Raw genomic sequence first — 26,027 nt, forward strand, 5'->3', positions numbered from 1 at the left:
GCTCGCTGCCGCCTTGGGAGATCCCTTCCGGGTCGAAGCGCGGAGGGGGCGGGGCGCTCAGAGGGCCCGCCCCCGGCTGAGGGGCGGGGGCCTCTTGTTACGACGTCGTGCGTGGCGCAGCCATCTTGGAGCCGGGCGATGGCGTCATCAGGGCGGAAGTGTGGCGTGAAGGGAACCGGTGTTGTCACGTCTGTGACTCTCAGGTGTTCCCTTGATCTGGCTTCCCAGGCTCCTGTCAAGTTATGGTAGGTGACCTTTGAGGGGGCCGGACACCCTCACGGCGGCATTGGTGAGCTTGACCGGCCGCGGGACTCCGTGAAAAAAGGGGCGATGTTAGAGTCAGGCGACAGAGCCGGCAGGGTGCCTCTGCCTGACCCATGTCCCCCCTCTCAGGTTCCCCTGTCTCAGGTCCCTCCTCTCAGGTCCTCCCTCTCAGGTCCCCCCACCCATGTCCCCCCAACCATGTCCCCCCTCGCTGGTCCCCCCCTCTCAGGACCATTCCTCAGGTCCTCCCTCTCAAGTCTCCCCTCCCCACGTTGCCCCTCTTGAGGGACACCCTCCCTCCCTCCTAAAGGGCTGTTCTGGAAACCTGAGCTAGCCACTTAATTATTGTTCCAGGTGCGTTTTGAGGTGTGTCATGGAGTGGACACCAGGCAGTTTTGTGTAAAACTTACAGGCTGGGAAGACAGGTGACAGTGGACAAAGCTTGTATTCCAGCATGAGTCAGTTAAGGACTTGGGGCGCTGTCCCGGTGGCCTGTGGCTTGGACAGCAAGTAGGGCAGGATTGCAGGGAGGGGGAGGGGCGTGTTGGAGACAAAATTTGGTGAATCAAGGCACAGCAAAGGAGCTGTGACCTTTTGCACACCTGTGAAGCTGGTCTCCTGGGATCCACATCCAATCTTGCCCCACCACCATCTGCTAGGGTGTAGATGGCGGTTCCCACTGGGAGTAGTTGTGGCGTCTGGGGGGTGGAGGCTAGGGTGGCTGCTCAACACCCACGGGGGCCCCACTTCCACCCTACGTTGGTGAGTCCCTGAGTTCTAACTTGGAGGCTGCCTCTCCTTGTTCCTCCACAGCCCCTCCCTCCTTGAGCCCCCTGGCCTGGTCCTGGGCAGGGCCTGGGTTGTGCAGGTAGCGAAGTCCCACCTTCTGGGGCTCCATCTCTAACGGGCACATGCGTCAATGGCATGGTGAGAGTGCTCCCCGTGGTGTCTGGAGGCTCTGAGCCGGTCTTGTGCCGAGGTCTGTGGAGCTGCATCTCGGAGGAGGGTCCCAGCAGCCCTGCCAGGACAGAGTTTCATGTTACATTCACCCAAATCCCAAAAAGACACCTCCTGAATCTCCACGACTTTGTGTGGTGGTGTCAGGCGGCTCCATCCTCGGTTAGCTGACTGGCCCACCCGTGTCCCCCGCCTGGCACTAGGTGGAGCCACAGGCCCATGCAATCACCTCCCTACGTTGCAAACACCGGACCTAACTTTCAAATTCGGTCTCAGGACCCCTTAACTCTCCTTCATAAATCCACTACATGTAAACATCACGTTTTAAAGAAAAACAGCATTATTTTCCCATCGTTTTACGTTTGTGCAGATCTCTTTTTTTTAAAAAAATAATTAATTAATTAATTTTTATTATTTTTGGCCGTGTTGGGTCTTTGTTTCTGTGCGAGGGCTTTCTCTAGTTGCGGTGAGTGGGGGTCACTCTTCATCGCGGTGCGTGGGCCTCTCACTGTCGCAGCCTCTCTCGTTGCGGAGCACAAGCTCCAGACGCGCAGGCTCAGTAGTTGTGGCTCATGGGCCTAGTTGCTCCGCGGCATGTGGGATCTTCCCAGACCAGGGCTCGAACCCGTGTCCCATGAATTGGCAGGCAGACTCTCAACCACTGCGCCACCAGGGAAGCCCCAGATCTCTTAAAGGAGCTGCATTCTTGGCTCTGCTTCTGCTGAGTCGGTTCCAACTTTGCCTGTCAGGTACATAGCCTCTGGAATATCCCACTGTACCCTTTCAAGAGGTCAGGGGTGAGAACATATAGTTCTTTGCAGCCCTATGACCCTGGACCCACCTCGTGAACCACGTATAGTTGACTCACGCCCTTTCTGGTGTTCTGTCCCCATTGATTTGCTGCTTTTTGATTCCTTTTGTTGAAGATAAGGAGGGTCAGTCATAAAATATTTAGTATAATTTTATGAGGAGAAATGAGCTTGTGGAAATCTGATTTGTAATCAAGGTTACTCTGCCTGTCAGTCTTGCTGAGGCCCAGATATATGAGATTCCCAGAGGACACCATGTGTGTCAGAGACTGGGTGATCGTGAGGGTCCTGGTTCTTTCACCTTTCGGGGTCTATGGAGAGACTGGGCTGCTGTGATTGTGGGGACATCTTGCTAGTTAAAAAAAATTAATTATAAACTTAATTAAAACTTTTTTAGAGCAGATTTAGGTTTACAGAAAAACTGAGCAGAAAGGACAGAGTCCCTGTGTGTCCCCTGCCCTGCGCACCCCCCGTCACTAACCTTTGCGCTCGTGAGGCGCGCTCATCACAGTTATGAACCAACACCAACACGGTGTTTAGTGGCATCCTCTTCCTGTGCCAGGCCCCCGTGATGTGTGGTCCTCACATCTCCTGGGCTCCTCTGGGATAGGGTCTCTGGCTTAGTTTTGATGACCTTGACCATTCTGAGGTGTGCTGGTCAGGGATTTCGTAGGGTAGCCCTCAACTGGGGTTTGTCAGATGTTTTTCTCATGGTTAGGCAGAGAGATGGTGACTGCTCCTCGGACCACGACCTTTCTGTATGTCCTGCTTCCCTCCCCTAGGATTGAGAGGGGCTGGAGGCACTGAACAGGGTCCTTCCTGTCCTCCTCAAACGAGAAAGAGAGAGGGAAGGGGCGAGAGCCTGAGGGGATGGCAGCCCGGGGCCAAGAGAGCATGTGGTGTCATAGAAGCAGCAACAGCAAAGCAGGGCTGAGGGAGATGGAGGCCCAATACCCTTGAGCATCTGGTGGAGCATCTGGTGGGAGCACCTGGTGAGGAGCCCTGCAGCCCCTCCGGTCTGAGGCCTCATCTCAGGGGCAGCCGAGGCTCTGCTTTGGTGAGGGACTCCTTGGTCCTGGTGGCTGAGCTCTGTCCGGGGAGCACATGTCCTCCCAGCTCAGCCCACGTTCCCTGGATCCAGTGGGCAACCAGCCTGCTGTCTCCCCGCTGGGCTTGCTCTCAGGTGAGCTAATGGGATTGTGAGTTCAGGCTGTCATCTCCTCAGACTCCCCCTTTGGCTTTTCTGGGAGGCCTCACTCTGGCCTTGGGGCCTTGAGCCACTGCTTTCACCTGCTTTGCCCCTCAGGATCCCCATGAGGCTCTGAGGCCCCCGATGGTGCTAGTCATGGGTGACCAGCTCCTGCTGAGGGCCAGGCTACCCAGGGAGCAGGCAGGAGGGGTGATGGGGAGCATGGGTGTGTGCCCTGACGAGGTGGTGACTGTAGGGGCTGGCGGATACTCTGGGCTGAGTGAATTGGGCTGGATTGGGAGGTGGGGGGCCCACTCCAGGCTGTCCCTGTCACCTTCCCAGCACTTGGGGTGGGAGCAGCCTGGAATCGTATGGCAGTCTGGGCCTTACCCCTCATTGTCCTGGTGACAACTGGTTTGTGGAAAAGCCTGTTTCCTTCCTAGAAAAAGAATGTTTGGCTCCACTCTCCGCTGACGTGTCCTTAATGAGTGAGGATGCTGAGTGAGGATTGAGGCTCCTGGCTTTTCATAAATGTTCTTAACGAGCCTCTGTTTCTTGTTGTCCCTCAGGCACAGCTGATGAGCAGTCTTCCCACCTGCAGGACCCGCCGAGGCAGCCCCGCCCCGGGCAGCAGGATGTGGTCGCAGAGGTTCTTGCTGCCTTTGAGAGACGGTCTCCTGACCCTTCTTTTCTGTTGGCTCACGGCTTCTTCCAGACCCTCCACCTGTGTGCACCTCTTCGCCCCGTGGCCTCCCCAGCCGAGGAATCTGCTTAGCATTTAAAGCAGAAACAGAACCAGCCCTGCCCCCCAGAAATTGAACTTTTTGTTGTTTGTCTTCAGAAAAGCAAACCAGGTGTTGAGTTGGGCTCATCTGGATTGCTTCAGCCATGGGTGAACAGCCAGACCTTCCCATTTCAATATCCACACGCCTCATTTCTCCCTCCCTAGTGAGGGTCAGAGGTGCTTTGGTTGTGCATGACACAGGCTACCCCATTTCACTGCTGGAGAGCTCAGAGCTCGCTGTGTCAGAAACAGAGGGAGGTAAGAGAAAGGAAAGCAGGATGGCCCCCTGCTGACCATGCTCCCAGGAGCCTTCTGTGCCCTGGGAGTTGGGCTCACAAATGGTCTGGTGTTTCAGGGATGGGCCTTATTTTGGAGCCAGACTGCTGGGGTTCACATTCTGGTGTTGTTCCCTCCTGGCTGTGTGGCTTCAACTTCTCTGTGCCCTCGTTTCCTCACTTGTGAACTGGGGTTAACCCCACAGGGTGTGAGGATTAGATAAATTAAATCATGGAAGGGGCTAATGGTCAGTGCTGTGTAAGTGTCACCCCAAGGTCATTCTGATGATGGTGGTGATGACGATGATGATGGTGATGATGATGATGGTGATGATGGTGGTGATGATAGTGATGATGATGATGATGGTGGTGATGATGATCATGATGGTGATGATGATGATGATGGTGCTGATAGTGGTGATGATGATATTGGTGATGATGATGGTGATAATGATTTTGGTGATGGTGATGATGATGTCGGTGATGATGATGATGGACCTTTCAGCCTTGACTGAACCAGGTCCTGGAGCTACTCCTAACTGCCGGGACTCATCTAGAAGATGCCAGATCGCCATCCCATAGAACCAGTTCTAGCTCCATTCTTTCCAACCACCTGACTTTGACTGTGGAAACATGTGGGACTGTAATGTAATGACATTCCATTTCATCTCCTTAGTTTTTCTCGTATTAGAAAAGAAACACATATGAAGGAATATCGTGGGTCCTGTGTAAAAACAAACAAGATGTGTGTAAACTCAAAAGTCAAAACATAATTTAGAGGATCATAAAAGGACTCGCTGCTTGGTCTTTTTTGGTGCCCCAGTACATACTGAATTGACAAAATATTTGGGTCTCAGGCATTTCCAAGCACGTGTCTTGTGTAGGAGTTTAAGAATGCTTGTGTCTTTATTTTTTTTTGGAAGGGGAGGGGAATTTATTCATCTTATTCCAAGTGGAAGAATATCTGATGTATCAGGACAGAAATCTTGTCTTTTGTTATTGTCGCAAAACTTTATCAGAGGCTCTAAACACAACCATGGTTTCACTGGAAGAGTAAACCCTGGAGAGACGGGATGCTGGAGGTGATGGGGAGGCAGCGCACGTGAGCAGGACGCCTATCCGAGCCGCTCAGCAGCATCGGTATGGCCAGGGTTCCAGGAAGCAGCCAGCTGAAGGGTCTCTGTCAGAGGGTGTTCTTGTGACCTGTACTTAGGGTATCGTGGACCGTGGGCCACTGGCTCGGCCTGGGTTGGGGGAGGCTCTGGCATGTCCAGCCACCCGCTTCCTCACCTCTGTCACCGGCTTCCTGGAGTGAGGACCCGACACGGTTCCTCTCCTCTGCTCCACAGTGGGCTCCCAGGCTGCCGTGGGGTTCACACTCCCTTCTTGGTTCCTTCTTCACTGGGTGTTTTAATCACCCTCATGTGGGAGATTGAGTGGCCCTTAAAAGATCTGCTGGGCCTCGTCTTGGAGGAAAGAGCAGATGGAGCCTTTGCAGCAGCGAGTCCTGCTGACCCCGGGGACTTGGTCAGCGCTGGGTGACAGGGCAAACGTGTGGTTAAGGGCCGTGAAGGGGATGAGGATATGCCACGCCACAATATAGCACCTTGGCGTGAGGTTTATTTTGACCTGAAGGCATTCGAGAATCAATAGATGCAGAAAGAGGCCTCTTTGGTGCGTCCCTCATCTGAATAAGAGCAACTTTTGGGAAATAAGGCTGCCGTAAATTCCTTCTGTCGGGCCTGTCTGCTCCCAGGGGGGATACTGTGAATAAATCCTATCCCAAGTTCCTTCTCGGGGACATTATCACATACCTTCTTATGTTTCGATTGTTCTCTTAAAACCCGTTTGTCTTTCCTAAAGAGACTTGTTTTTCCTGTAGGAAGGCTTTTCTCCTGGCTCCCTTTCCCCTATTAAATTAGGTATATAAGCATCTAATTGAAACCATTTACTGAGCCAGCTACTTTTCTTGGCTCCCATGTGCATACGAATGAACTTTTTTCTTCTGTTAAATCTGTTGTCAGTTTAGTCCACACACCTCAGTCACTGAATGTGAGAGGGTAAAGGAAAAGGTATTTCCTACCCTACAGCCTCCTTCACCACAGAGGCTCCGTAACTTGGCCAGACATGGAGGTGGGGTGAGGCGATGGGGGTGGGGGGGGCATGGGGATGTGAGGGCAGGAGCCGGGACTGCCCCTCCTCCCCTTATGTGTGACATCACCCTCAAAAACTCACCAGAATGAGTGGGAAGATGGAGATTGATCCCCTAGGCAGACAAATGATGGCTTTTCATCAGAAACAAAACATTGTCAGGCAGGAAGGTGAGTGAGAAGAGAGGTCCCAGCGAAGACAGGCAAGGGTTGTAGAGAAGGGAGGGGCATGCCTTCTACAGGGCGGGTGATGCGTCATCGTCTTGGGGGCTACACGTGTCAGAAAACTGAAAAAAATTTTAGCTTTTTCCTGTGTTTGGTTTAAATTCGGTTCAAAATGTCCCACATAGGAAACAAAAGGGGGATTTGCTGTGTGCTACCACCGTACCCTGAACTTGTCATCTCCTTGGCGCTCAGAGCGAACCACGAGTCCATTGGCTCCATCACCTGAACCAACAGGAGCCACTGGGCCTCAGCCAGCTCTGGTGACCCCTGCCCTCAGGAAGAGCTGGGAGCAACCTGCGTGCAGGACATCTGCCCCTCCTTCTGGAAGCCACACCCTAACCAGGTGCAGATGTGCCGGGTGGAGGTTTGCTGAGATGATTTAGAATGTTTATCATTGGAAACCTAATGTTCAGGTTGCAAGTGTGAGAGGTCATACCCGTATTTTCATGTAGCTACAGAAGAACGTATTTTCTGAATTTCGGGGAGCTCCCTTAAATCATGCTGGTTTTTCAGGGCGAGACGCTCCAGAACGTAAGAGAGTTAAGATGCAAAATGCTTTAACACGGCTCTCTAGCATCACGTGTGCTTGGAGTACATCTTTGAGAATTATGTGGGCCCTGCTTTTGTGGAAACAAATCCGAATTGCCTGTTTATCAAAGGCAGAAAATTAAGGGGATACTGAGCGCGTGGTGCAGGGAATGGACGTGGTGACACAACTTTGAAGTGGTAGAAAAATTATTTGTCACTATTGTAAGCTTAATGGTGACATCTGGTATCGCTACGTGTTTTCTGGCTTTTTCAGTTGAATTTTGGTTCTTCAAACCCTCTCCGGGATTGAAGGTGGCAGTGGGCTCGGGTTTCAATGGTGTGGAAGCCCTGGCTGCTGTCTTACGTTACGTGGCTTGAGGTGTCAACCTGACCTCTGGGTCATTCCTTATGCTCTGGGATAACTGGGATCCATTTCTTCCCAGGAGAAAATAAAATATAAAACATACTGGATGATAATGTCCTTTGATCAAAGATCCTTAACAAGGGAACACCCAGGAGATCATTAAAAGGCTGAGATCACCCCTCCCCCTGTTTCCAAACATTGACCGAAGGTCACAGCCTGTGTACTGGAGGGCATGCTGGACGACCTTGCGAGCCCCACGTGAGCACCGGGACCCTGCACGCCCAAGCCTCCTACATACAGGGCTACAGAAAGGCGAGTGGAAACAGGAGAAAGACAACCCCATTCAAAAGTGCACAAACACTGCCCCAGAGAAGATAGGTAGATGGCCAACAAGCACCTGAAAAGATACTTGGCAAAATGCAAATCAGAACCACCACGAGATACCATTTGCCCCCTCTCTGGTGGTTATAATAAAAATGCAAAATGACAAGTGCTGGTATAGATGTGGAGAAATTGGAACCCTCGTGCATGGCTGGTGGGGATGTAAAACAGTGTAGCCGCTGTTGGAAACAGTCTGGAGGTTCCTCAGAAGGTTAAGCACAGAGTTACCAGGCGACCCAGCAACTCCACTCCTGGGTGCACACCCAAGAGAATTGAAAACAGGCACCTGAGCAGATACCTGCCTTCCCACGGTCGTTCCTGCACAGTCACTGCAGCCGTAAGGTGGAAACAGCCCGTGTCCATTGACGAATGATGGATAAACAGAATGTGGTCATCCGTACAAGGGGGCATCATCCAGCCGTAAAAAGGAATGAAGTGCTGACCCACTACAATGCGGATGAACCTTGAAACCATTATTCTAAGTGAAAGAGCCCAGACAGAAAGGGCCATATACATGACATGAGTTCACTTGCGTGTGAAACATCCAGAACAGGTAAATCGAGAGACAGAAATAGATCAGCGGGTGCCAGGGGCTGGGGGAGGGGGTGGGGAGTGACTGCTAATGGGTGTGGGGTTTCATTTTTGGGTGATGGAAAAGTCTGGAACTAGACAGGTGTGATGGTTGCACGAGGGAGACCAGCGAGACTCCTTCCCCGTCCGTCCGAGTGAGGACAGTGGGGGATGGTGTCAAGGGTGCAAGTGTGTGGTGCTGAGAGGCTGCCTCTCTCCATCCGGCCCTTCCCACAGGGTTTCACGAGCTGAGAGCTGTAAACTGGGGTCTTGGAGGAGCCACCCCCTCCTCCCTGGCAGGAGGAGGATGTTTCCTGTGGTGGCGAGGGGCACGGAGGTCCGGGAGCCATGTTACAGCCCCACGGCTTCCCACGTGGTCTGTTCTCTTGGCAGGTTTGGCTGCGGTGAGTTTTGTGTTGCTGTTAGACATCTTCCCAGCAGAATCCCCGGAGAATTCTAAATTTCAGTTGCACTCTCTAAATTTTCATTAAGAGCTTTCACCCAGAGAAAATGATGGATTAGGTTTTACCGTTGGAAAGAAGCCAGAAAAAATTAGATGACTTTTAGTCCCCATGGCCTGCACCTCACTCCCCGCTTTTTTCTAAAGTCTTTGCTCTTCTCTCTTGGTTCCCAGCAAACAGGTGCCTGCGGATGTTTATTCGTTGAAAATACTGATGTGTGCAGCTCCCTTTGAGCCTCTCTGCTTTTGTTTCACGAGTGATTTTGCTTTTGCTCCAATCTCTTCAAGTCTAAGACAGCTTTGGGCCTTGGGCTCCATGTTGGCCAGCGTGTGGTTTCTTTCTTCTCTTCAGTAAAACTTGTTAGTTTTAGAACTTTATAGCCGTAAGCTGATAGAATATTTTGCTGCACAAAAGAAATTAATCTGATTCCTTGTCTGTCTCTTCTTTTCTCTTTCAAACTCTCCTTCTTGGCAAAGTTAACCCACTGTCCCGTCCAAGTACAGTTAGGAGTTTGCCTCCCAACCAGCCACTTTTAGCAAAGCTGTGTTCTGATAGGTGACTGTCTTCTGTTACCGTGTATGGATGGTGAATTGTGAAAACAACTATTATTTCTTCCCGCATCAATACAAGGAAGAAAGATTATTCTGCACAAAAACTAAGACTTAGATCAGTCTGGAGGAGCTGATGAAACACCATTGAGGAAGCCCCCTAAGGCGGTTGTTGGTTACAGGGGGCGCGGACATTGGCATTATTCATGCGAGTGTCGGTTTCTTTAAATTCCACATGGTGTTGGCTTCAGCACCACACGCACTAAAACTGGAACGATACAGAGGTTAGCACGGCCCCTGCGCAAGGATGACACGCAAGTGTGTGAAGCAGTCCATATCTTTTCATGATCATTAAGTCAGTTTTTCCAGAAGAGTGATTTTCAGATGGGTACCCTGCCCCCACCTCTAGGAGGCTCTGTCAGGATTTTGAGACAATATGGCCTGAAAGAAAAATCACATTAAATTTTATGTTATGGTTTGCATTTGGATAATTTTCTAAAAATAAAACTTATTTTTATTTCACACTACTAACTGTGGATCAGAAAGTATGACAAAGTCTTCCTGGCTGATAAGGCTGCGTGGAATATACATTCTAAGAGAGTGATCTTCAGGGTAGGGAGAGACAAGTACAGGTGGGAATTTTGTGATGAGCACAAGACTGCTTCTAAAGCTGCCAGGTTCTCCTTTTCACCTGTGTTCTTGCAGTTCTGTTACTTGCCACTAGATGTGTGTGAGTGCTGTTAAGGACTGCAGTCGTTAGTATGATAGATCTATTCCTGGCAATCAGTAGATACGCATAAATTCCACGTGGAATTCAGCAGAGATCTTGAGCAGGTTTCAGATGCCTCGCCCCCATGTGTCCCAGCATCTTAAAATGAATCGTGTGGGAAAGCTCTCCACTTGCAGGAAGGGAGATTTTTGTGCTGTATTCAGACGTGGGCGGATCCTAGTATGTGTTACCTGGAGCCTGGGAGGAACCTGTGGTGCGGGACGCGGTCAGGAGGACCCGGTCATAAACGACAGGCTTTCCAGGTGAAAACCTCCCGATTCTCCTTCTGTGGTGCCAGTTTCAGCAGACTAACAGCACCCACCAAAAGTTTTATTGGTTTCTCAAGGCTGTTTCAAGATGATGCCGAAATCCCTTGGAATGTTTCTGGGACCGCGGATTCAGGGAACAACAAATCACCACCAACTGGGGTTCTCTTGCATTCTGGAGCCTGAATCAGAGATTCAGGTATCTCAGGGCTGCGCTGCCTCTGGAGGCTCTAGGGGGCTGGAAGGGGGAGGATCCTTCCGGGCTTGTCCAGCCTCTGGGGCACCAGGTGTCCCTGGGCTGTGGCCGCGTCACTCCAGCCTCTGCCTCCATCTTCGCGTGGTTTCTCCTCTGTCAGGACTCCAGTCGTTGGATTGAGGGCCACCCTGATCCAGGATGATCTCATCTTAAAGATCCTTCACTTTATTACGTCTGCAAGGACCCCGTTTCCAAATAATGTCATAACCTGATATTCAGGTTGTATTCATCATGTTTTACAATTTTCTGTTTCTTGTGATGTCTTGACATCTTAAGAAACCTTGCTTCCAGACCCCACACCACCTCCTTATCCACCTCTCACACACAGTGCCAACATTCCCCCTTGCCCTTAATCACCCAGGAAGAGGGACCAGACAGCTGGGGACAACCCCAGCACCCCCGGAACTAATAAAGGCTCTCCTAGGCCTCCCCCTGGCTCCTGCTTCCACTCGGGTGCTTCCCCGTGGCCCTGCATGTGTGGCCTCATCTCTAGGACCCTTGAGTCTAATAAACTTTGTCTTCCCGAGCTATTCTTCTGTGCCCACACATGACCGACCATCTCATAAGAGAACACAGAACAGTCTGGGCACAGATCAGGGTGGATGTGGATATTTGGGGACACTCTTTAGCCCCCACGTGGACTGCACACACGTGTACATTGGCGTTAGGCCAGCAGGTCTGGCCACTGTCCCCCTCCCGTGATGCACACCGGGACAGGGTGGCCAGTCACCTGCTGGGCTGACCCCATCCCAAGGCTGAGGCCCTGGGAACCTCCATCCGGGCTCCGAAGTGCTGCTGACTCTGTGCATTTCAGATAAGCAGGAAGTTCCTGAAAGGAAAACCACAAGCTTTATTTTTATTTAATTCCAGGCCATTCTGTGGTTTTTGGAGATGGTCTTTAAAGATTTGTTTTTGATTTTTATCTCAAAGAGAATGCAGAAAAGCCCACGGGTCGGGCTCCAGAGAAAATACACACAGAGAAGACAAGCAGCGAGCTTGCACCAGGCAGCTGTGCGGAGCAGGCAGGATGGGCCTGGGGGGCACACTCTGGAGGAGGAGCTGCGGCTCCACCAGCAGGCGCTGCTGCCTGGAGCCCCAGCCTGGGCCACGCGGGGTGAGTCCCCGCAGGCAGAGGGGCCGAGCGGGCCGTCTGGTTTAGGGGAGGTCTGCTTTCATTGTCACCGGCCCGGAAAGCACACCAGGTTCCTTGTCCCCCGCCACCCCCCCCGCCCCGGCCATAGTGAGGGTGACAGTGCCTCAGGGGTCCCATTCGATGCCGCAGGGGACCAGCTAGAGGATGGAGAAATGGCTTCCTAGAAAACACTGTGAGGGGTGCCCATTTGGGGTAGGTCAGATGGCTGGGGAGAGAGGAAGGGCCTTCTCCCTGAGAGCTGACCCCGGCGCTGGTCGAGAGCTGACCCTGGCCCTGGCCCGGAGCTGTGGCTCTGGCTGCACCCCTGGGAGGGAGGAACTTGCTCCGAAGGCAGACCTCCTGCGCCTGCCCTCTGAGAGCAGAGGTCTTGCCTGGAGCAAAAAGTCCTTGAGGTCTTCCCTCTGGGTCCTGCCCCCTGGATTCTGGGATGGTCTCTGTGCTGAGGGAGGGTCACCAAGTTCTTAGGGAAAAACCAAAGCAATTTCAACATAAAAGCTAATCTGTGCTGTAGGGTCTTTTGGGAAGGGAAGATGCTATGACAAGTCAGCACACCCCAAGCCCACCTGGGTGGACCCTGTGTCAGTCTTGATGCATGGTGGGCCTGGAGGACAGGCCAGCATGTGAACATCTCCGTCCCCTCTGTCTGGACTTGGTGACCTTCAGCTTTTGAAGAGCGGGGACCATGGCCTCGTGGGGACCTCAGTTTGGGTCTGTCTGATGTTGCTTCAGGACAGGGGGTTCACGCGTTTGCACCTATGCAGGATTGGGAGGGCGTGATTTCCATGTGGCTTGTTTCTGGCAGCGTTCACTGTGATGGTCCATCAGCACCCTGTCCGCCATGCCTCTTTCCCCCGCCGTAACCTTAGAACTCCAAAGGTCTTGCTCCTCGTCGGACTCTCCATTCATTCATTCATTCGATGTCCTATTTCATGCTCCTGCCCCAGAGTCTGGGCCTTGGCCGGTGGGAGCCCCTCTTTGTGGGTCTATCCTTACTCTCTGGACTGAAGATGTTCAGGCTCTGCTGTCCCCGCCCAGCCCTGGACGTGGCCACTCTGCAGAGCCTGGTGCCTTTCAGTGAGAGGTAGGATTTGGAAAGTACTCTAGGTGCTCTTGGACGGAGCTAAGGAACACGTGAACGTGCACACACATGTTTGTGCACTTTGGTCTGTAGACACTTGGATTGAAAGTGAGTTCACACCCATATGCCTCCCAATTCCACCCAACTCCACAGCCTCCCTCGAATTTCTGCCTCTGCGTGTGAGAGACTCGCTACCTCAACAGCGGAACCCCCGTCCTGCTGCTCAGAGCACTCGTCTCTGTTCTCGGTCCTCCGCGCGTAACCGCTCCCAGCCCTGCGGCCGTGGACGCCTGCTCTGTGGCTCCTGTCCCTGGTGAGGATGCCTGCCTTGTTCCATCCCATCTAGAAAGGGCAAAGCGGGTCTAGGAGTAAGTGAATAAGGAGGCAGAAGGGCTCCTCAAAGCTGGGGTGTGCGTGTGCACATGTGTGTATGTGTGTGAGCATGTCGGCACAGCTAGGACACTAATGTGTGGAACCAGGGTGAGGCGTGTTGGCCGCGGCATCTGCTCCTGCATCTGGCATCTGCATGTGAAGCGGGGCCCTGCCTGGCTCCTCCGGTGAGTGGACTCCCCCAGTGACACCCGGGGCTGACAAAGTCCTCTCTTGGTGGACACAACTCTGCTTAGCAGTGCTGGTCACCTGGGGTCGCCCTGCAAACGTCGGTGCGGCTCAGTTCCTACCTGTGCCGGACACTGCAGTCACTAGACTTTCTGCTGGGCTGTTTGTCGCCGTCCCCCCCCCACTCTCTGGTCTGGACCTCACCCCCTCGGGCGGCGCACAGACACGGCACAGTGTGTGCAGACCCCCTGTCTGCCGTGTCCTTGCTTCCTGTCTGCCTCCCGTCCCTTCTCTCCCCTCACAGCTCCTTTAGGGCCCTGCTTTGCCCATTATTTCTTTTCCTTTTGGGGGCCCCCTACGCATCCCAATTAGCATTTGAAAGAGCCCACGTTTGCACTTGACAAGCCGGAGGTGGTTTCTGGCTACAGCCGTGGGGCCAAGTCTACATCCTGTGACAGGGACGGACCAGGGAGGGGGTGTCCTTGCTCCTGGGCCGGAGCTTGCAGGCTGGCTGATGGGCTGATGTTGGCACCTTGGGCTCAGGCCTGTTTGCTTTCAGAGTCTGTGTTACTTTTCCCAGGGCTGCCTAACACACAGGCTTGGGGCTTCAAACCACAGAAGTGCGTCCCCTAACTGCCTGGAGGCCAGAAGTCAGATCAGGCCGCTCCCTCTGAGGCTCCAGGGGAGGCTTCTCCTGCCTCTTCCAGCGTCTAGTGCTGCCTGCAACCCTTGGCGTCCAGGCCTGTGGACGCATCCCCCATCGGTCTCCATCTTCATACGGCTGTCTTGCCTCCTCCTCCTAGAAGGCCACCAGTCTTAGCGGATTAGGGCCGCCCTGCTCCAGTAAGACCTCATCTTAACTAACTACATCTGCAAAGACCCTGTGTCCAGACAAGGTCCCATACTGAGATGTTGTGGGTCAGGATGTCAACATCTATTTTTGGGGACACAATTCAGCCCATAGCAGGGTTCCGGCTGTACCATCTTGTATTTGACAGTATCAAAATTATTTAAGTTTTAAAATATTTAATTTTTAGGGATATGTACTGAAACATGAATTTTTTCCCCACCCCAGTGCTCCGAGTTCCTCCCTGACAGATGGCCATCCCGCGTTTCTCGGTGTCCTGGGGACATTCTGTGTGCACAGAGCCCTCCACACACACACACCCTTCTGCACCTTCTGTGGTCTTTGTGTGGGGGGTTGTCTCCATCTGCCTGGCCCTTCTTTGGTGGATGTAAGGAGCCGCCATGTGGTTGCCGTGTGGACGCACATAATTTAGTGATGTTAGAAGGTAGTAGAAAGTCTGGACATAACAGAGAAGCTCTTCGTAGAAGCTGTGCTCACAGGCACAAGTGTGACCCAAGTTCCTGCAAGGAAGTGCCAGGTCATAGAGCATGGCATTTACAATTCAGTTCTTTAATTTTTTTTTTTTTTTAATTTTTTTAAAATTTATTTATTTATTTATTTATTTATTTTTAGCTGTGTTGGGTCTTCGTTTCTGTGCGAGGGCTTTTTCTAGTTGCGGCGAGCGGGAGCCACTCCTCATTGCGGTGCGCGGGCCTCTCACTATCGCGGCCTCTCCTGTTGCGGAGCACAGGCTCCAGACGTGCAGGCTCAGCAATTGTGGCTCACGGGCCTAGTTGCTCTGCGGCATGTGGGATCTTCCCAGACCAGGGCTCGAACCCATGTCCCCTGCATTAGCAGGCAGACTCTCAACCACTGCGCCACCAGGGAAGCCCAGTTCTTTAACTTTTTATTGTGAAATGATCTCACATTTAGAGAAAAGTTGCAAAAATAGGTCAGTGTATCCTGCATGCCTTTCTCCCAGATCACCCAAAAGTCAATGTTTCCTGTGTTTGTCTTCAGAGATTAAGTTGCATAATGGTGCCCCCCTCAACCCTAAATATTCCAGGGGTGTGTTTCCTAAACATGGGGCGTTCATTCTCCTACGACCGAAGCATAAGTCAATATCGGGATGTTAACCTCGATACAATACTAGGTGTTCTCTAATCTGCAATTTGTACTCACATTTCTTTAATTGTCCCAGTAATGACTTTTGCACACTTGTTAGGTTAATTCCAAAGTGCTTCATCTTCTTGGTGTCTGATGTTGATGGGGGTTTCTGTACCGGTTATTTTGTGTGGACATGAAGCTCTAGATTTGTGTGTGATAATTTCATGCCTTTGTGAACTTGCTTATTGTTTGAGTCCGTTTTCCCCATTGATTCTCTATGGCCAGACCTGCTGTCCAATGTGATAGTCACTTGTAGCTGTTGAATACTGATGCAAAAGCACTAACCAAAACATTGGCCATCACAATACAACCCTATATAAGGAAAATAAAACACCCCAACCAAGGGGGATTTATCCCAAGACTCCGAAGTTGCATCACTATCAGAAATTCTATACATAAAATTCACTATATTGACAGATTTCAGGAGAAAAATCACAATTCTCTCCATAGGTGCAAAAAAAGCCCTGACAAAATTTAATGCCCATTGCTGATAAAAATATATGTGCAGGGACTTCCCTGGTGGCACAGTGGTTAAGAATCCGCCTGCCAATGCAGGGGACACGGGTTTGAGCCCTGGTCTGGGAAGATCCCACATGCTGTGGAGCAACTAAGGCCGTGCGCCACAACTACTGAGCCTGCGCTCTAGAGCCAGTGAGCCACAACTACTGAGCCCACATGCCACAACTACTGAAGCCCACGCACCTAGAGCCCATGCTCCGCAACAAGAGAAACCACTGCAGTGAGAAGCCTGCACACCACAATGAAGAGTAACCCCCACTCGCTGCAGCTAGAGGAAGCCCGCGAACAGCAACGAAGACCCAATGCAACCAAGATAAATAAATAAGTTAAAAAAAAAATATGTGTGCACATAAAATAAAATGAAATGGAACCAAATACTCAGTTCCTCAGTCACAGGAGCCCTATTTCAAAGCTCAATAGCTGCATGTGGCTGGTGGTCCTGTTTTGGACATGGAGGATGTGGAACATTCCATCATCACAAAAAGTTTAATTGCACAGCATTGCTCTAGGGTTTTCCAGGTAGACGATCATAGCCTCTGCAAATAGAGAAAGTTTCATTTCTTTTCCAGTTCTTATGATCCTCACTGATTTTTCTTGTCTGATTGCAGTGGCTAATGCCTCTGTACAGTGTTGACAGTAGCATCTCTTGTTCAGGGGGGTGATGGGTTTAGGAAATGGTATATATATTTTGTTATGTGAAGAAAGTATCTATCTATCAATATCTATTTTCCTTACTGTTTATATTTTTATCAGGAACGGGCATTAAATTTTGTCAGGGCTTTTTTTGCACCTATGGAGAGAATCATGATTTTTCTCCTGAAGTCTGTCAATATAGTGAATTTTATGTCTGGAATGTCTGATAGTGAAGCAACTTTGGAGTCTTGGGATAAATCCCCCTTGGCTGTGGTGTCTTATTTTCCTCGTATGGGGTTGTATTATGATGGGCAATGTTTTAATTAGTGCTTTTGCATCAATATTCATAAGTGATATTGGTTTGTAAATGTCTTCTTTCATACTGTCTTTATTATAGTTAGGTTACCAATGTTCTTCTTGCTTTAGAAAAAGAATATAAAAGTTTCCCCCTCATCTTCAATGCTGTGGGATAATTTGTAAAGCTTTAAGACCATCTGGTCCCTTGCTCTGTGGTGACCTAAATGGGAAGGAAATCCAAAAAAGAGGGGATATATGTATATGTATAGCTGATTCACTTTGCTGTACAGCAGAAACTAACACAACATTGTAAAGCAAATGTACTCCAAAAAAAAAAAAAGACCATCTGGTCCTTAAAGATTTGGTAGAATTTATCTGTGAAATTACCTGTGCCTATTGCTTTTTTGGGTGGACAGGGGGCTGAGTGTTTCCTGGTAACTTTATTTCTTCCATGGAAATAGGTCTAAGTTTTCCATCTCTAACAGGGCCAGTTTTTTAAAAATTAATTAATTTATTTATTTTAATTTTAATTTTAATTTTTGGCTGTGTTGGGTCTTCATTGCTGTGCGCAGGCTTTCTCTAGTTGCGGTGAGCGGGGGCTACTCTTCGTTGCGGTGTGTGGGCTTCTCATTGCGGTGGCTTCTCTTGCTATGGAGCATGAGCTCTAGGCGCATGGGCTTCAGTAGTTGTGGCACGTGGGCTCAGTAGTTGTGGCTCACTGGCTCTAGAGCGCAGGCTCAGTAGTTGTGGTGCACAGACTTAGTTGCTCCGCGGCATGTGGGATCTTCCCGGACCAGGGCTCGAACCCGTGTCCCCTGCATTGGCAGGTGGATTCTTAACCACTGCGCCACCAGGGAAGTCCTCCTCTTATTATTTCTTATTTTTTTTTGGTTTTCTTCTCTTTTCTCAATTAAGTTAACTAATGGATGACCTATTCTGTTAATTTAAAAATTAGGATTTTGGTTTACTAATCATAATTATGTTTTTTCTGTTTTTTACCCTGTAATACCTCTTCTCATTTTTATTATTTCCTCTCTTATGCTCTCTATTGATTTACTTAGTTCTTTTTCTAAGCTTTTTTTGGGTTGGGAATTTAACTTGGTTTCATCTTTTTAAATAAAAATGTTTAATATTGTGAACTGCTCTATGATTAGTGCTTTAAATGTATTTCATAGATTCTGATGTGCAGTGTTTTCACGTCATTTTTTTTTTTAGAAATTCTATACTTTTGGCTGTATTTCCCCACTCATCCAAGAGTTAATAGTTTTAAAAAAAAATTTCTACATGAAAGTCTTTTTCTGTCTGCTTTTTGACACTGTTAACAACTTGTGGTCTTATTGCATTATGATCAGTTCTATAACATTTCTACTTCATGGAACTCGCTGATGCTTCCTTTGTGACTGAATTAGATTTCTGTGGCTGTGTAACAGATTTCCACAGTTCTGCGGCTTGAGCCACACCTGTTTACCATTATCTCTCAGCTCCGTGGGTGTGAGGCCCCGCCCAGCTAGCCCCACGGGGCAGTACAGGTGGAGGCTGCAGTCTTTGTGTGTGGGCGTCTCAACCAGGCTCAGGTGGGCGGCGTGAAGCCCTTGGCGAGCGTAATCACAGGAGTCCCAGCACCTTTTTCACATCCTGTGGCAGGCCCCACCCGCATTGAGGGCCCTGGTCACAGTAGGGTCTCGGCCCCACTTGGGCCTGGGCTGTGGTCAGCGGGGCTCGTCCTCTCTCTGCTGGGACCCCCACCCTGCGCCCCCTCCCCACCTGCGCCCCCTCCCCACCTGCGCCCCCTCCCCACCTGCGTGCGCCCTGAGCAGAAAGGTGAGAGGTTCGGAGGCGGAGGCCTGAGTATGATTGTTCGCAGGTGGTGGGCTTGCTTCCCTGCTGGTTGTGCACGAGGTCTCCGGCGCCCGTTCAGAGATGAGGGAAGAGAAGTCGAGCGAGCTGGTGGGTACGTTCAAGGGACGGGGTCCGGTTGATTCGCTCTGCGCTGATCGGTTGTCGGGCTGGTCCCCCGGGGAGGGCAGCGTATGTGGGGCCATGGGGAGGTGGGGGCTGGTGAGTGGATGAGGGAGGGGCTCAGGCTGGGCAGGTGGAGCTGAGGTGGGGGACGTGCTTTGGGTGGGGTGGCGGCAACGGCGGGGGCGGGGGCTGTGGGGGGAAGGAGTGGGGGTGGGGTGGGGTGGGGGGCGGGGGGCAGGGAAGCAGGTTGAGGGTCAGGTGTAGGACGTGACGTGCGGGGGTCGCCGGCAGCTGGATGTGCCCGGGTAGGGGGCCTGGATGTGTCTGGGGTCTCCTCGGTCGTTTGCGTGGGGTCAGGCTGGGGGCAGGTGCAGACTCCAAGCAGGCCCGGTCACCTGCAGGGGCCGAATCCTGACCGCGGGACCGCCAGGGGATTCCCCACCTTCCTGTTTGGAGGCGTCTGCACAGGACAGAGACCTGGAGACAAGGGTCCCCGTTGCCATGAGCAGCACGCCGGCCCCGCTGCCACATGTGTCAGGAACGGCGTTATCAGGAGAGATGTTTGAATCACATTTGGTCGGGAAACAGCCAGGAAGGAGGTGGGTTCCTTCTCTCCTGTGTGAGCAAGACCAGGAGACTCACATCTGTGTGCTTTTCGTTATTTGTTATTTTTCCCTTTGCCTTTTCTCACTGTCAGAAGCTAAGACCTGTAAGAAATAGATTAGGTTAGTGGTTTAAAAACCTCCCTGGAGGAACGCCCAGGCCGCTTCACTGCGATTCTACCAAATGTTTACACTACATTGGGCCATGAGCTGGGAGGCCGGTGTCCCTCCGCCCAGCTCTGTCCTTGAGCGCTGCCCGCGGGCGCTGTACGTCAGTCCAAGTGAGGCCAGGGTCTGAAGCCACAGGCCCGTCAAGGCCCTTCTTGGAGGGGCTGGCCCCGGGGGATGCCCTGCGGCCGATACACAGGCCTTGTCAAGCTCTCACCTCGGGAGGACGAAAATCCCCATGAAGTTATTGAAATGTTGGAATGATGCGTGGGGAGGCTGCCTGGCCTAGACGCTGTCAGCTGTGAACCTGCAAGTTCGAGGGGCCTCAGGGCCTAGCACCAGCCTCTTACCTCCAGCTGTCGCCTATGACAGTCTCTAGGGGTCCTGCTGACGTGTTGACGCCCCTTCAGGGTCCCCCACCTGAGAGCCGCTGGGAGGGCACACCCGGGCTGAGCCTGGACCTGGGGGCGACCACACCAGGGGTGCAGCCCCTTCAGACCCAGCCTCTGAGGACCCCAGGGGGCGGGGGCGTCTGCAGGCCCACCCTGGGCCTGACCATGGTTCAGCACTAGACCCTGGGACACAGGGGCGGCTCCTGGGCCGGAACCCCTGCCCTGGGGGAGGTGGCCTTTGTGTGATGCTCTGTCTGGGACACGGAGCTTGTCTGCCAGCTTCTCCCATCTGACAGTGGTGGCTGTCCTGCCTTTTCTGGACTGTCTGCCCCCTCCCCGCCCTTGCCCAGCTCCTCAGAACAGAGGGGTCGGTTCCCAGCCAGACCGCTGTATGGCTTTCTCCACTGAGGAGGGGCACAGGGGAGAGGGGCGGCTGTGGGTGTGTAAATGCCCTTTGTCAGTTTCAGGAAGTTCTTGTTCCGATTTGCTGAGAGGTGGTGGTTGTTGTTTATCATGAATAGATATTGAATTTTGTCTAATGTTTTTTCTTCATCTGTTGATATGATTATATGGTTTTTCTTATTTGGTCTTTTGATTTTCAAATTTTGAAGCTGAGCCCACTTGGTTGCTGGCTCATTTTCTATTTCGTGAGGGATGCTGGTCTGTGGTTTTCTTGTTTGTCCTTTCTGGCTTTGGTTTGGGTAATGCTGACCTCGGAAGTGTTCCCTCCTTTTCTACTTTCTGGAAGAGATCGGGTAGAATTGGTGTTACTTTTTCTTTAAATGTTTGGTAGAATTCATCAGTAAAACCACCTGGGCCTGGACATTTCTCTTCCATAGTTTTAACTGCAAATTCAACGTCTTTGACAATTATAGTACTATTCAGTATCTATTACATTTTGGGTGAGTTTGGTTGTTTGTGATTTTGGGGGAATTGGTCCATTTCATCTAAGTTATCAAAGGAGGGGTGTTTCTGCTTCTGGCTTGGGTGTGTCCATTGAAGCCGAGGCCAAGGGTGTGCCCCCAGGGCTGACCAGAGAAGTCGGAAGAAGCCTGGGGAGGGGGCCGCCCCCATCACACCCACACTAGAGCGGGATGGTGGGTGTGCTAGTGTCCTGGGGCTGCCAGATCAAATCACCACAACCTGGGTGGTGAAAACAGCAGACCCTCATCCTCTCACAGTCTGGAGGCCAGAAGTCAGACCAAGATAGAGGCTCCAGGGGAGGATCCTTCCAGCCTCTTCCAGCTTCTGGGGGCTCCCATCTCCATCTTCACGTGACTTCTTCTCAGTCTGTGTCTGTCCTCTTCTGTCTCCTGTAAGGACACTGTCATTGGATTTGGGGCCTATCCTGGTAAGGCAGGATGATGGGGCTCTGGCAGCGGCCTCCCCTGCTGCCCGGCCCTGTGGGCTGCTCTCCGGTGTGGCCCCAGGTGTGGGGTGTGCCCGGCTCCTGTCGGTGCAGGGGTGCCTTCCCTTCCTGGCCCCAGCTTGGACCCACTGGTCCTGAGAAGGCTGCGAGAGACTCACCGGTTTCAGCTCAGAGGCTGGGGCTGCGGGATCATCGGGGTGGGCAAGTCTTTCCACAAAGCCCCTCGGCTTCTGTCCCTGAGCTGTGAGGTGCGTGTGGGTTCCCACCTTGCAGGCTGGTAAGGATGGCTCAGCACTGGCCCTGGGCGCCTGTCCGGGAAGGGATGGGCTGCTGTACCCTGTGCTGCTCGCAGGGACCTGGGCTCAGCGCCCCCGCCTTGTTTAGGGACCTGTGGGCACCCTGGCCAAGGGTGGATGATGCCAGCACCCCCCCGCTGTGAGCTGCCTCTGGCCCTTGCCAGCCGCGCAGCACAGATTGGAGTTCCGGCCAGTGTGTGCTCTGCTTCCTGGGTCTGAGTGGGGTTCGGCTGCCTGTGCAGCTGTGGTGCCTGAGCCCCAACAGTGGCGGGCCAGCTGTCCCCCTGGCCTCTGGTAGGGCGTTGTCCCTCTCACCCTGTGAAGAGGCGGCTGTGTGCCGGGTTTTCCTGGCTCTGCCACCTCCCTGCTAACCTGACCCGGGGAAGACAGATGCCTCTGCGTCCAGGGATCCTGGCGTCTTCCTTTTTGAGGCAGAGGAGGTGCCTGTGGTCTCAGGTGTCGTCCCCTCCTCTCCGGGCAGCTGTCCCTCTGACCCTTAGGGCACGGCCTGGCTGGCAGCCCCTCCAGGGCATCCTCTGCCAGCCCTGGGACGGGAGGAGGAGTAATTAGGTGTTGAGTCTTGGTGGGGTCAGCGGGCAGAGCCGCGTCAGGGCCTCCAGCTTCTGCCTCCACCTGGAAGCCCCCGCTGGGCTTTGCAGCCATTCCTGCCCCAGCACTCAGGGATGATAGAGGGGAACCCCCTTGATAACTGTGTCCCACCAGCCAAGACCCTGTGACACCAGCGAACGTGGAAGGAGCTGGTTGGCTGTGTGCACTGGGGGCTTGTACCCTGGCTCATTGCTGCCACAGCTGCCCTGGGTGAGTCAGTCAGTGCAGCCCCAGACTGGGCTGGGGGCTCCGGCAGGACCCGCCACAGCTCTGGGCAGGGGGCCGGGGGTCCTGCAGCCAGACAGTGTCCTCCTGGTGCCATCTTGGCTCCTCAGAGCGGCCGTGCTGCTGGGTGTCCTCGGGAGGGGGTGGGGACAGGCAAGCGAGACCGCGCGTGTGGGCACCGGACAGCCGAGATGCCCCCACCCCCGGGATGCTGGACCTTCCTTTGGAAGAGGCATCTGAACCCGTGTGTTCTGTGCTCACCAGGAGCTTATTTCCACCTGCTTGGAGGTCAGTCCAGGCAGGCCTGGTGTGGCCGCCTCCGCTGTGGCCCACAGGGAGGAGGGTCAGGTCTGGTGGTCACTCCTATTTCCAAAATATCTAGCTAGTCACACAATTTATGTAACTGTGATATTAGTATGAAATGTCATATACATAACTGTGTACTTAAGATGCACCCCTGTGCCTGTGTGCCTGCACGTGTACATATGTGGTCCTGCCTGTGTGCACACGTGTATGCGGGGGCTCCACCAGCATCTGAGGTAGGCCTTGCTGACTCTGCTGGCCCCTCCTTCTCTCTTAGGGTGGGAGTCTCTCTTCCCCAGAAAAGTCTGTGGAATAGGATGCCGCCCACAGCCCTGATCTGCGATTCCAAACCCCAAACGTCTCTTAGATGTTTGGCAAGAACCTGCGGTCGGTCCGCCTGCCGTGTCTCTGTCTGGTTCTCCCGGTCCCTGTGGAAACCCGGAGTGTTGATGTTGATGCCTGGACTGTTCAGGCCCTGTGGCTGCACCTGATTCCCTCTGAACCCCCAAGCTGGCCCTGAGGGTCACAGATGAGGGACCAGGTGACCCGTGTCCTCGGCTCCTCATGGGGTTGGCCCATCCAGCACCCCAGGAGAGGGTGACAGACAAGGTTGGCACCCTTAGGGAAGGGCAGAGCGTTGGGGTGGGTCCCCTCCCAGGTGGGGCTCTTCCCCTTCAGAGCAGAAGGGAGCCTCTTGGTCTGTTTCCCCCTGGCCTGTCCTTATGGTCCTTCCTCCAAGCAAGGGGCCTGTGGTTCCATGGTGCCTGTTATGTCAGTTCCCAGTGTATTCCTGCCTGGAGCTGCTAGCGATGGAAAGTGGGTGCCACCCCCAGCGCGTGCCCTCTGCGTCGGGCAGCAGGAGCTCAAAGAGCCCAGCCCTGGGCTGTGGGCCTGCTGGTACCTCCTGGCATGGCCACCTGGGGACCTGCCACACCATCCAGGGAGGAATTTGGCCCCTGTCCTCCCCAGGTGTCGCCCGTGAATGCCCAGTGTCCCGCTCCCCTAGGGACTCATACCAAAATTTGCCTGTATCCAGGGCAGTGTGCCCCCTGGGCAGGGGCGAGGGGTCCCAGTGGCTCCCGGCTGGGTGCGAAGGGCTCAGAGGGGCAGGTGGGGTCAAGGGCACAGATGCGTGGGGGGTCATGCATGAGCTGATGGGGTGGAGCCAGTCCCCAGAGCAGAACCGTCCATCTCGCTGCCCTGCACCCCTGACCCTCTCGGGTGGGGCTGCTGCCTCGGGAGGTGCTTGCCCACCTGCCCCCAGGTCATCGAGGAGGGTGGCTGTGGGGGCCACCCTGGGCCCCATGCTCTGCACGGCCAGATCTGGGCATGCGAGGCTCTCCTGGGTCCAGAGGCGCTGCCTCCTCCTCCGGTGTGTGGGTCTCTGGGGGTCCTCGCAGCACAGGGCCATAACCTGGGGGGTTCAGGAAGACAGGAATGTCCCATCTCCCGGTCTGAGGCCAGAAGTCCGAGACTCCAGGGGAGGATCCTTCCCGCCTCGTCCTGATTCTGGGGGCTCTGGCATCCCTGGGTTGTGGCCGCATCACTGTCTCTGCCTCTGTGGTCACATGGCCTCCCCTGTGTCTGTGGCTCCTCTTGGTGTGAGGACACTGGACATTGGTTTAGTCCCAGCCTAACCCAGCATCACCTCCTCTTAACTGATCACATCTGTAAAGACCCTATTTCTAAGGTCATGTTCTGCGGTTCTGGGTGGATGTGAATTTTGGGGACACTATTCAACCCACCACCGCTGACCTGCAGGCCCTCACTGGTGGAAGTGACACCCTTGTGTGGGGACTGAGGAGTATGGAACACCAGGCCCAGGGACACCTGTTCCGAGACTCCCAGTGAGGGACACGTTGGGGTGGGCCAGGGAAGGCCTCTGGGGCGGACCTGTGTGCCGAGACCCTGGGGCAGTGGGCAGCCAGGGGCATTGGTCAGCAAGGGGTGGGCTTATGGCACTGGGTCGACAAGAACAGCCGGCGGGTGAGGGGAGGATGGGATCCACTGGGGCTGAGCCATCGTCTGGGGGGCGCTGGCTGGGCCTGGTCCCCCCAGGACAGTGCATGAGCTCTGAACGTGCCATCCACTTCCACTGGACACGACAGTGAAAGGGCTCGATGGCCGCAGCACCCAGTGGGGATGGTCAGACGGGATGGAGGGACAGCCCAGCCGGCGGCTTGCTCGGCGCCAGCCCTGCAGCTGCACGACGGCCACAATGGACTGAGGGGCATTGATGGGGACACAGTTGGCCCCTGATAACTCGCTCGCTAATGGTGCTTCGTATTTTTTTCGTCTAGAAGAATTGTGTGAGTGTGAAGACCAGCGGGGAGATGGAGGCCACTTGATGAAGAGCCTTGAGCCCACCCCTTAAAGGAACAAGGCGCGTTTCTCCCTAGGCTCCGACAGCTGGCTCCTTCAGCTTCAGCCCCGGTTATTGAGATGCAAATGTGTGCCCGCGGGGAGCGCAGCTGCTGGCTGGCGCTGAGGCCCTCGCCCCAGGTGCAGCCCTACCGAGCCAGCGCCAGCGGGGGCAGTGACGCAGATGACCCTCCCAGGACAAATGGAACCGTGGACCCCGTGCAGGAGGAAAGGCAGGTAAGAGGCGTCATCTGGTTCTGCCGGCTTCACGTCACTGCTTTCCTGACTTTCAGCCCCAGAGCAAGGTGTCCTTGAAGGTAGACGTGGGCCAACCGGGCGCCGCCAGCTCTTATCTCGGGAGGCTTTGTGAACTTGCTCTGGTCCCTCAGGGTTCAAGTGTTGACTTTAGAAAAGAACCAAACCGCCCTGGGCGGGAGGGAGGACTGTCTGGGGCTTTTGAGTCTCACCCAGCAGGTTTACAAACTCAGGGAACAGAAAGCCCTTCCACGATGGGCAGCCAGCAAAGGGAAAGTGTGTTAGTCACAGCGCAAGACAAGATGCGCAGGAACTCCACCCGGAGTCAAGTGGGCACAGCACCTTCTTACGCGTGTCTATGAAAAGACAAACACCCAGCTCTGGGTTCATATAATAAATACAGTGTAAAGGGTCTGACACTCAACGATGAAAACAGA

At 53.4% G+C, this 26,027-nt stretch overlaps 1 non-coding gene across 1 annotated transcript; it reads left to right on the plus strand.

Moving 5' to 3' along the window:
• Positions 1-9,743: 9,743 nt before the first annotated feature.
• LOC132350090 (U6 spliceosomal RNA) lies at positions 9,744-9,847 on the plus strand. The gene has a single exon (XR_009497842.1). It is a non-coding gene; the product is annotated as a U6 spliceosomal RNA (small nuclear RNA).
• Positions 9,848-26,027: the final 16,180 nt, after the last annotated feature.

The sequence above is a fragment of the Balaenoptera ricei genome, chromosome 15, assembly GCF_028023285.1.
Source record: "Balaenoptera ricei isolate mBalRic1 chromosome 15, mBalRic1.hap2, whole genome shotgun sequence".
NCBI classification, from domain to species: Eukaryota; Metazoa; Chordata; class Mammalia; order Artiodactyla; family Balaenopteridae; genus Balaenoptera; species Balaenoptera ricei.